Here is a 12,522-nt window from a genome sequence, read left to right as displayed (position 1 = left end):
CTTAAATGTATGGGCAATCAGGAACAGATGCCTTTAAAATTACAAAATTCTTTATTTCCCCCGAATAATTTGGTATACTTTTGAGGAAACGATAAACCAAATATGGAATGTGATATAGGCATGTCATAAAAAGTATTTAGGAAATCTTTCCCCCTTTGGTTAGTTCTTTACCTCTCAGATTTAGTTATTAAGGCCAATAAATCTTAAGTAACAACATCGACTGGAATATTTTAAGACAAAAGTTGGGAAATCAGAAATTTGACTAGAAACGGAATAATTGCGATTGGTAAAATAGAAATTACTCGTTTGCCGTACAAGTTGGCTTCGTTGGTGACAATCTTTAGATAGAATTCCTTTTTAAAATTCACCTTATTAGTGTTCCCGCCTCTTGCAAGTATCATCTTCACAATGTCGGTATGACCGTTACAAGCTGCCTTTTCCAACGCCAATACCTGGAACAGGATTACAGGAAACCGAGGAAAGGTATGGATAATAAAAAAAATATACTCATTAGCTTATCAGGAATGTGTGTCTTTAAATTTCCAGTCATTCTACTAAAAACAAGACATAATTATAACATAGTTTCTTCTTTTTTAATCCGGAATGGTCGATAACAATTTTATAAAGAAAGAAAGAATATTTCGGAAAATGTCTTTTAGGTTCTTCTGGGATATCACAAAAATCAAAAAAAAAAATTGTTTTCAAACTTTCTTTGAAGTGCAATTATCACCTTTTGTGTAATAATGGATATTGGAAAAACGGTATTGTAAGACCAAATAAAATGCAGCGTGGCTGTGCGTACGTTATTTAACCGGAGTGTAAAATTGAAAAAAAAAACGTTGATTATGGTTTTAAATCAATATAAACTTGATGATAGTGGCTTGAATTGAATATCATCTAGAAAGCAGATACAAAGCATTATTATTCTAACCACAATTTGCATTTTTGGAATGAAAATACAGCATCACATTTTACTTGATGATACCATTGTGTTTAAAATCGGACGCGAGCTTTTACCTTGTTTGGGTTTGCACCGCAGTCTAAAAGGGCTCGAACCGTGGCTTTGTCACCGTTATTAGCAGCTTTTTCCAGGTCTACGTTGATCTGAATAACATTACAAGGTCCATGCAAGACATATATACCTGTACACAATTTCAGTTTAAATTTAATTTAAATCAGTGACAATTGAAACAGCCATACTCTCGAATTAAAAAATAAATATTGATAAAATACACACATACTGCCCCCAGATATATCACAGTTGTGAATCAATCTGCAATACACAATGTTATCGTTCATTTTGGGAGGGGGGACAATTAAAACTATGGCAGCATTAATAAACGGAATAATAATGCACGTGGTCCAACCTTTTTACGCATATTGTACTGCAAGATTACGATTGGCCACTGCTGATAATCTAAAATAACGCTTGTTATCGGGTGGTAGCAGTTTCGACTCGCAATAGTTAAGCAAAATGTCGATATCCAAACTTGTTTTCTAACTGCTCCCATAGATCAAGGTTAATTTAATTGACATTGGTTACCATTTGACCAACATCTCTAATCTCTTATTATCGGGGAAAAAGCTGCGTCGACCTATTTTAAGGGTGGGGGAGTTAATGAAACTACATCCATGCTAACATTGCTTAGTGATATTTATAATAATTAAACCAAGGAATGTATAGCACAGACGTTAGAGACAAACAATGAAGAGAAATATTAGAAAGCTTAAATGAACAACCTACCTTGTTTTCTGCCATACTTTGTGTTACTATTTTCCTGTTTGCCGCTTATATGGTCCTATTGCAAGCTCCGTCAATGTCGCCAGTTACACAACTCAACCTACAAGAAATAATACAATGATAACGAATGAGGCGCAAAACTCATGTCAATTGAAATATATTATCCGGGAACATAGAGAATACATGGTCAGTGTCTTAAAATATAAGCTGTATTTTGGCGAGGGTAAAGAAAGACAAAAGTGGCCAGCCTTGCAAGCCACTTTTGTCTTTCTGTCCTGAACCAAAAATACAGCTTATATTTTTAAGACACTGACTATTTATTCTGTTTATCCTGCAACAGTTATCAAAAATAATCATTTTGAAGTGAAATGGCATCAACAATGATCCAAATATGCTCCCCTTTTAATCGTTGTTTCACTTGGAAGTAGGTCAGTCGAATTGACGCACGAGCTAAGATTCCAAAATACAGCTGTTTTGCGTCACTGTCGTATAAAGCAAAAATATATATATGTGGTGGGTGTATTCCGACAATGCGGTGGAAGTTGCAGGATAAAAATCCTTATACAGCCAATGTGCAATGCCTTATGTCATGTATGCAAGTTTACACTTGATTAGTTTTCTTCAGTAGTTCCTACTTTCACAACAAACAGGCTGAGTACACCAATATAAAGTATATTCCCTGAATGGATACATAATATGGAATTGATTTCACTAGTTCAGTATGCCCATGCCTCTAGTCATAAGATGTGCGTCAAATCAAATCAGTGACCGAATTTGACATATAATGAAGTCATGAGGGCTACAAATGTAACTCATATTTATGAAAATGTAAGTCAAATCCTCAACTTTTATATGACACAGGCCAATGTCGACGGTACGTGTGTATATCGGAACAATCGTGCATCGTCTATATCAACTTTGACATCATACATTACCAATTGCGCTAAGATAGTCTTAAAGTATAATCAATGAACCTCGTGATGTTTACGATATTTGATACATGCAATCATAAGCCAACTATCTATCTATCTTAATTTTTTATTGAAGGGTAATTGCTGGAAATAATTGTCTTCTATTGAAGATGTGTAAATGACAGAATTTCAAAAGCAAACAAACACGAGATCAATGAATTCGATGCATTGAACCCTATGTCATTTAAAATACTTTTAAATGTTAATTTCACACACTTTTTTGTAGAGTTAAAGCATGACGAATGCTTTAGTTCTCCCGGCGTTATCTATAATTTTTTGTTTACATAAAAATTTGTGGGTTTTAAATGACCCGGAGTTCGTATGCACGCAGCTAGATTTCACTGTAATGACTGGGACCTATGTAATGTTTACGAAAACAAATTCCCAAGCGAGGTTTGCTAGTGTATACATTAAACTTTAAACATTACACAGTCTTTAGATAGTCATAAGAATAACAAGTCATTTATTTTTATTTCAGAGCAACACTCAATCGACTAAAATGTTCTTTAGCAGTATTGCCCTATGCATTGGTCCTGCGACAGCCGCATTGGCCGTCGGCTTTCCTAGATGCCAATGTATACTCCAATACTGACAAAGTGAGTACTGATACCTTTATTGCAGAAACCTGGTCTGGTACAAATGGTAACCAAACTTGTTGTTTGTTTGTTCTTGTTTAACGTCCTATTAACAGCCAGGGTCATTTAAGGACGTGCCAGGTTTTGGAGGTGGAGGAAAACCGGAGTACCCGGAGAAACACCACCGACCTACCGTCAGTACCTGGAGACTGCCTCACGTAGGTTTCGAACTCCACCCAGAGGTGGAGGACTAGTGATAAAATGTCGGGACACCTTAACCACTGGGCCACCGCGGCCCTAAAAATTAAGCAATCATTTACACTGTATGAATCTTTATAACCTATAAACACTGTGATTTCAGGCCAGTTTATTCAATGTTAGTGAATGGCATTTTTAGACAGGGCTAATTATAAATCCCTAAAGATCCTTGGATATAAATCAACACTGATACAAAATATTAATACATACCTTGATGTAAATAGACCTTCTGATGCTGATGTTTATGCAGCTCAATGCAATTTATAATATTAATAGATCAAATATTATCTTAAGTAATAAAAATGTATTTTGATATTCGAACTAGCTTGAAACATGTACAAAAGGAAAGATTATCTTTCTATCTATCCAGAAAAAAACTAAATTCTGTTTCTTCTTTTTCTTTTTATATTTATATATACACAAAATACATGGTGACAATGCTATTTATAGCGATTTTATGTTATGAAGGCTGACTGTTATACAACTTTGTATTGTGTACATCGGCCTGATTACCTACACACATGAAGTGTAATACACGGTACTATGATTAAAAGCTGTAATTAAATGCGACTCTATGAACATTTATGACAGAATCTCTCATAAGGTTGACTGCACACACACCTTGACTCACGTGTTAGATAAGTACTAACAAAACATCAACTGCTATATTCTTATCTGTCCGTAATTACCGAAATCGGATTAAGCCGTGCAGACCTGGGGACCTTTTCACGAAAGTTCGTAAGTGTAATTTTGATCGTAAGTGTAAATTTACGATTATGGTGGTTTTCACAAAGGAACTTACGAAAATCTTAAGTGCAAAATTCATCGTAAGTCTTCGAGAGCACATAACCCACTCGTAAGTGTAAAATTTCACTCTTACGATGAAAAATTCGTCGTAAGTGTGATTCTTAGGGGTAAAATATAAAGTGTTTAACAAAATGGCGGCAGTGGTCTGTTTATCCCAAAACAATCACGCATTAGTCCTAACCCCTTAACTCCCACCTAGAATTCTACGCCAATAACACGTCGGCGTTAGAGCAATGGTCGCATCCCCATTGTTTAGGCTACCTACTGATGAGATACAGTAGGAATGTAAGTAACACAAATCGACAAATTGTAATGATTTTCACATTCAAAATACTATTACATTATACATTTGGAAGCCAAGAAAAAACTGTTTAAAGTACACAATACTATCATTCATAACGTACCTAAAAATGATCAAAGTTTCCAGAAATCCGTATTATTTGAACAAATCATCGCAGGAACTTGACGTCATGCAAGAGCGAGTTGATAACACAAGCACCTGCGCGAATACGATCGACAGCAACTTGCAACTTTTGTCGTTTTCATGACACATTAAATGGTCTTAGTTTCATCAGGAAACATTACTTTTGTAACAAGATGATTAAAATAAAAGCACGTATTTTGTTAACAATAATAATAAAAAGATAAATAAATAAATAAAGCCGACGACAGCAAAAGCTATTTATTGTAATCGGGTATTTCCCAGATGATCGGTTGCTAAATGGTTGACAGACATGTGACTGGTGCCGATTGTTTTCGTGGATCTCACATATTACTGATACAAATCGTCATCGTCAACTAAACTTACAAACTGTGAAGTGACACTGGACATTGTGAAGAGTTAAGTACAAAAAACAGACGAAACAGTCAATGTAAATTAAGTAATAATGAATTAAAGTTGTTTTATCAGGAGAATACAAAATGTGCCAGCAATATCCTACATGTAAACTCTATAAATATAATATATATATATATCTTTATGATAGTGTTTTTCCTGGCACAGAATAAACCTCAGAGAACTCCCAAACTACATGTCTGTGCATACTTGGGATGCATTGTAATTCCGGGCAAAATCTGCCATACAACGTAGAAATAACAGTTGATTTCAATTGACTCTAGATCTAGTATTTTATTGTGTCTGTATCATATTTCTTAAGGCAACATTGTTATATATATCATACATAAGTTTGTCGATTTAAAAAAAGCCATGGGACTCCTGGATTTCAAAATTGAACTCTCAATTTTTACATTACAAAACCAAAGGGGCATGTCTAGTTTTATATTAAAAAATAGTTAGAAATACCTATTGTCAATGAATAATATATATATTTCTGACTATTTTTTTTATATAAAGCTAGACATGCCCCCGTGACACAACTACAAGGAAAAACCTGTCACAAGTATCTACATGTAGGCCTAATGTTCATTTTATTTGTTGTGTTACAAGATAGGTATATATTGGGTCCAAATGAAATCTGACCAGTTGAAAATTTATTCATAAAAAACTGGTCTATTTAGTTTTTGTTTTATTCTTAATTTTGATTTTGTTTTTTGTTTATTTTTGTTTGTTAGGGATGGGAGGGGTGCTACACCAAATTTTATGATTGCTGTGTAGTCTGTATCAGAATTGTCAATATTGATGCCTTTGAATTTAATTCAAACTTTCTACTTTTGCATCAGTATATTATATGCATTTGTATATGATCATACAGGTACAAATAGTAAAAACTTCTTGTTCTGTTTGCCAATTTTCTGCACATGTTTATGTGTACCAACTAAAATTATATTAATCTGTTTTTATTTCATTTTACATACACACAAAGTGATGAAAATGAATGGAAGATTAAAGTTGAGGCATATTCTATGTAGAATTTCAGTTTTGCAATAGTGGTTACATATAATTAAGAAATATTGCCACATGATATAGTTGACAATAGAGCCAAGAGGTGATAGAGGATAACTGAAAAGACCAAATAGTTGTTGTTTGGTTTAACTATTGTGCAGCTCTACAAAGTTTGAACAATTCTGCACTAGTATAGGTTGGAGTCATACATATATAATCATGTTAGAGCACATATCCCCCCCCCCCCCCCCCCCCCCATATATATAAAGTTTGTGTAGTGTCACTGTCATGTGCCCACTTCAAATGGATGAGGATCTACATGTGCCACTGTGCCACATCCCAGCTGAAGCCTAAATTCAAGCATTAAAAAAGGTTAACATTACAGTACAACAAAGTTAAGTGAATCTATGCAGTCTAACTGTTTTCATTGACATTAACCAACTTTGTTACAATATGTTGTGTCAGACTTTATTTATGAAATAGACTGACATAATGTTTTGTTGTAGAGATATATGTAGATGTACATTTGATACATGTACATGACCCAGTATGTATTCTTTGTCAGTAAAGGCTGGCAACATTGTGGAAAGGAAATATTTTGAATAAATCAAAGGTAGACAGATACATGTACTTGTGTTGGTAAATATATGCTTGTTGGCTAGTACTGGTATACATCTATCATTTTCTGCTTCATTATGATTAAGGATGCACACAAGATAAAAAAAAAACAAGTCATTGCAAGTTTTTAAAATTGTCATTGGTGGGGAGGGGACACTGAAGCAAGGGTATAATTACATCTATTTCATTGGCGAAAGTAACCCGAGTTTCCTTTGGCCTCAACACCAAACAATAGACACTTTGATAGACAGATGTATTTTTTGAGACATATAATGATCTGACCATCAAAATGTCTAATGAAACTCATGCCATGTGGAAGGATTGGTGTTCATTTTTGTTTTTCAGAATATTATTATTAGTGTTTTAAATTCAGTCTAGGTGGAGGGATGGGCGAGTTTAACTTTTTTAAAGTTTGTTGTAAGCTTTTTGAGTTATCCTATATTTCATATTTGTAATATCTTAAGTTATTTTTACTTCTACAAATATGGGAAAATACAAATATTCCAGATGGTTTTTTTTTCAAACAGGACCATGGAAAACAGGAATTTGATGTAAAACAAGCAAAAAAAGACATTTGAACATACCTCAGTTTATTTTGTATTTCAGGCACTGGTCTGAATCAGCCTCAATTTTACAATAAAGTCTGGCTTAAATAATGAGAACATTGGCTTTGGATGATTCTGCTTAATGACTTAAAAGGTAAACAAAGAGATTATCTTAATTATATATTCTCTACAATTAAAATGTTGATATTATAGCTTCTTGACTTGTTATTTTGTTAATATTGATCATAATTATCTGCTTTGCCATCCATGTATATGTGAGCTCATTTAACATTGACTGTATGTCTCATTTGAAATTTTGAAGTGAGCATTATATTGGTCATGCTATTCAAAATAATTCAGTAATGCCTTTCAAATAAAATATTTACTGTAGACAAAGGAAAGAGAGAGAGAGAGAGAGAGAGAGAGAGAGAGAGAGAAGAGAGAGAGAAACAAGAGGAAAAAGAAAAAAACAATTACAAAAGAACGAAAGCATATAGTACATTGAAACAAAAACAACACAAAAATATTTTATAATAGACGAGTAAATTATTGTATTACAATCGCGTGCTTGATGTGTAAAAAAATATATCGTACCGTGGCCTTATAACATAAGGCCATGGTACGATATATTTTTTTACAAATTAAACATGCGATTGTAATACCATAAATTACTCGTCTATAATGTAACATTTTGATTAAAAACCTCATATTCATGCCAACAAGTGAGACATTTCTCATAATCATCTCCCACAAGTACATGATCGTAACTGCAGGTATTGCGGAAGTTAAAACGAGCGGTCTACGCATGGGCTTCAAAAACGAAAGTTGGATGCTAAGGAGAATTTTACTCGTAAGTGTGATCGTAGCAGTTTTCGTAAGTGTAAAACTTAAGAATTATCGTAAGAGTAAAAATAATCTTACGAGTGCTTTCGTGAAAACCACTTAAGATTTCACTTACGATAATCGTAAGAATAATCGTAAGTGTAAAACTTACGAACTTTCGTGAAAAGATCTCCAGCCGTCTAAATGGAACTACAAAAATGATCACCAGTTGCCCTACTAATAAATAGAATTCTCGTTAGAGATGTTTATTTGTAGAAAACATATTGGCAATCGCAATGAGTTTAAATTTATTTATATCACCACTAACCGACACATTCAGTTTAACTCTACAGTGCACTATTTAGAGCCAACACAATACCGACACATTTATTTTAAATATAACGTATACACTAAGGTTTCTTCAACAGTATACTGATTTAAACAATGTTCACTTGGAAATGTGGAAACACGAAAAAACGAAATAAACTTAGATTTACAAAAGCGACATAGACAGCAACAGCATGTTCTTTGGTCAAAAACCAGGTATATGTAGACTATAAAACACAGGTGAGGTGTATATTTCACCAGTATATAAATGGCGGATATGTACCGTTCGAAATAGATCCATTATGCTTTTTTTCATGTGATACGTTAAAGTTTATGGGAGACTGTCGACTGTCCTCTTAAATAAGCTGTTAAACTTTATTGTCCACGGTACGCTACAAACCTTACCTTGATCTTTCAATTCATGCAATGTGATTTATATTGTAAATGGGCCGTTTGCCCAGATCAGCAGCGAGTATTTTTATAAATAACACATTTGCAGACGTGAAAACCAAAATGTCTGCGACATTAACAGAAACATGCCGTCAAATATCATTGTATCAAAACGACTTTAAACGCATTATGATCAAAAGATTTTTTTCTACATGCTTGTAAGTAAAGGTTATCAAATTTGAAGAAGGAATATGTGACAATGACGTCATACTCACAATTTATTTTAAAGTATCTTAAGTTATATATACACATTTGAAAAAACATTAAAATTTTGTAAAATATCAAAAAAATAATTCAGTCATGGGGGAAGTGCTATACAAAATGAAATGCAGCAGAGAGAGGGTTAAAATATGTGACATTGAAAACATATAAAATGTTCATTGAGTGTACTGCTTTAACTGATTTCAAATTGTGCTTTTTTGTTTCTTTTTTTAACAATTAAGAGTTGTTTTGTTCCTGTTAGATAATTAACCAGGTTGACAGTTCTTTTTTCTTGTTAAACTGAATTGATATATAGAAATACGAGATCATGTATTCAAAAAAAATACCTACCTACTATCCAGTGAAAAAGTTGTGGGTAGGGTAACCACAAACAATGTTTAAATGATGGCCTAAGGGCCAATATGTTAAATAACCCAGCGTCCTACCACTATGCAGCAATAGTTCTAATGGATATTAAATGGTAACTAAGCAACGAGTAGAGTTAAAATCAGACAGACAGACAGACAGACAGACAGACAGACAGACAGACAGACAGACAGACAGACGGACGGACGGACGGACGGACGGACGGACGGACGGACGGACGGACGGACGGACAGACAGACAGACAGACAGACAGAGACAGACAGACAGACAGAGAGACACAGAGAGATCTGACACCGCTGTGTGTGGTATTGTGTTGTTCTGTGAATCCATGGTTATGTCTAATATTTCCGTACAACCGTCTATTGACATGGTTTACTAACAAAATATAAGGGTGGTCTTCTTGGCATTCACAAACCAGTCTGATAATTTACCATGTACACTTAGGACCAAGGTAAATCTGTTTCTTAAATTTGAGAATGATACCTCCCATGTTTCTAAAAACAATACCGAACTGAGGATGGATTAAGTAATATGTAAAACTGCATTATGAAATACAAATTAACGCAAAAGACTCCTCAGCGATTCTAGGAGCCTTGCGTGTGGGAATCTAGAAGGGAATCTATGGAAATAAGATAATTTCAAAAATATTTTAAATGACTTTTCAAAAAAAAAAAGGTTTGGTATATTAAATATTAAACATGGTGTTAAGAGGTTGACAGAACAGGACACGACACCTTAAAAAAAACTTCTGTTATATTTATAGCAATGTCACACCCCATATCACGTAGTATCATGTCATAAAACAGCAGTTTTGATACTCGTCTAGGAATCAACATAACAAGCACACAATCATAGAGACAATGCATTTCACATACCTGTATGAGATGATGTTGTCGGTTTGGAGTCTCGTTCCGGTTTACGTTACATGCCCTCTCGATGTATATTTCGTTTTCAAAATATCTGTCAATGTAATGTGATTCATTCCTTTTTTTACCAGGGCCCGGATGTTTGAAACTATCGATAAGATACACATAAATGCAAAGTTAGACAGAAGGACGACTCTGTCAGTCAGTCAGCTAGCTTTGCCACTGCGCAGAAACGAACTCAATAAACAAGTTTTCAAAAGAGTGCTTAATCATAGGGACAATTATCCCAAAATAGCTTCAAGTTATTCTGTCCTTTATGCCCTAAACTGCAACACGCAGGTGCGGTGTATATTTCGCTTCGGCATACAATTTGTTTAGGTAAGATTATATTGCGACATTTAAAAAAAGAAAGAATGGATTTTACATGCATCAGTGACAACACAACACAGATAGCATTTATCAGCCAAGCTTTGTTTACTAGGTAAACAAAATGTTTAAGTACATTGCTGTGAATAATGTTATACAATGTATTTCCGTCCAACAACGTCGAGGTACCGACCTTGAGTTATAGGAAATTAATTATGCATGCAATTTACGCCGGTCACAATATAAAGATTCGAGCTGTTGTCAATATATTTCTACTTAAACAAACAGCTAGCAAGCGGTATATCAAGAGGTGAATTAGCAGTTTTAGCCGCAGTTAAATTAATTTAGCAAGAATATATTGATGACATAAAACATGAAAAAGAATTGTTGGTCAGAAAATGCATATAATTGTTTTTTTTACGTTACTAGGTACAATGTACCTTTAAGTAGCAGATATGATATAAACTCATTTTTTCTGTAACACAATGCTGTCAAACATTTTTATCTCGAATTAAGATAAATTGAAGACTATTCATCTCAAGTAAACATTCAGTTCCTACAATCAAAAATACATATAAATACATACTTAATAATCGAGAATACTTGGGGTATTTTCACTCATCCAATAAGTTTAAAATAAAACAAAGCAACAGCCGTTACACTTCACCAACTTTACAAAACTAGTTGAAGGCATTCCTGGTCACAACACACAAAAGAAAACGCACCAAATAACCTTTGTGGGAGCTATGAAGTCACTGTCAAAGATAAAATTCCCTAGTTATATACGATAACGACTTTTTCAGGTCACCAAAATGTTTAATGATTGTTTCAGTTATGTCATCAGTGTCAAAATCACAGAGAGTATCTTTGTCGGACAAGTAGTTATACGGATCATTAATACATAATACATATTTTAACAAAAAACAGAACAAAATGGCGATATCGTCGAGGGACATAGCGATCCGGGAAAGTCTGTATTCTAACAAACATGCAATCAAGGTGTCTTCGGATCAAGTCAGTAAAGTAGTAAGATCAATATAAAACAGAAAGGCCGCTGATCATATGAAACTGACAACAGAACACATCAAATATGGAGGGCATACACTTCTCGTCAAGTTAACAACTATCTTGATCTCCGTATTCAGTAGTGCCTGCATTCCACCCAGCTTTAATACAGGCCAGGTCAAGTCGTTATACAAGCAAAATGGTAAACGTATAACATGATCCTAACGCATGCAGGCGAATAACATTATCCAGCATCATCAGCAAGGTCACAGAGAAGGTTCACCTTAACCTTGCATAGAAGCATATTCTGGATGTACAGCCAAAACTTCGAACTGGATTTACCAGAGGTATATCGGCAACGTCTGGAGCTCTAATCATCACAGAACGCATGGCCAAAACGACACTGGCGAAACACTCGATGCTCGGAAGACATTTGATGTTGTATGGCATGTCATGACTCGCTACAAAGAAAACTGCACCAACTTTGACTTTCCGGTTTGGATTGGCTTTTTATGAAGAATGGTACTCCGGGCGAACATACCAGGTCAGTAAGAAAGGCAATGCATCCATACTCATTAGTGAATCTGAAGGGGTACATCAAGGTGGACGACGGTCTCCGACAGCATATAAAGCTTCAACAACCCGCTGCTGCACGCCCTAGAGAGGAAAACATGGGGATACAAGTTAGCAATATGTACTGTGGATGTCCAACAACAGCTGATGATGTTTATCTGGCGTCT

The 12,522-nt window shown here is 34.6% G+C and overlaps 1 long non-coding RNA gene across 1 annotated transcript; it reads right to left on the bottom strand.

Annotated features, from left to right (window-relative positions):
• Positions 1-367: 367 nt before the first annotated feature.
• On the bottom strand, positions 368-10,556 carry LOC117315559. The gene is made up of 4 exons (XR_004529719.1): positions 10,421-10,556; positions 1,745-1,841; positions 1,018-1,104; positions 368-452 (listed from the first exon to the last, which is right to left on the bottom strand). It is a non-coding gene; the product is annotated as an uncharacterized LOC117315559 (long non-coding RNA).
• Positions 10,557-12,522: the final 1,966 nt, after the last annotated feature.

Source organism: Pecten maximus, chromosome 17, assembly GCF_902652985.1.
Source record: "Pecten maximus chromosome 17, xPecMax1.1, whole genome shotgun sequence".
NCBI lineage: Eukaryota > Metazoa > Mollusca > Bivalvia > Pectinida > Pectinidae > Pecten > Pecten maximus.
The sequence above is the reverse complement of the archived record's forward strand: the minus strand, read 5'-3'. Positions and strand labels throughout refer to the sequence as shown.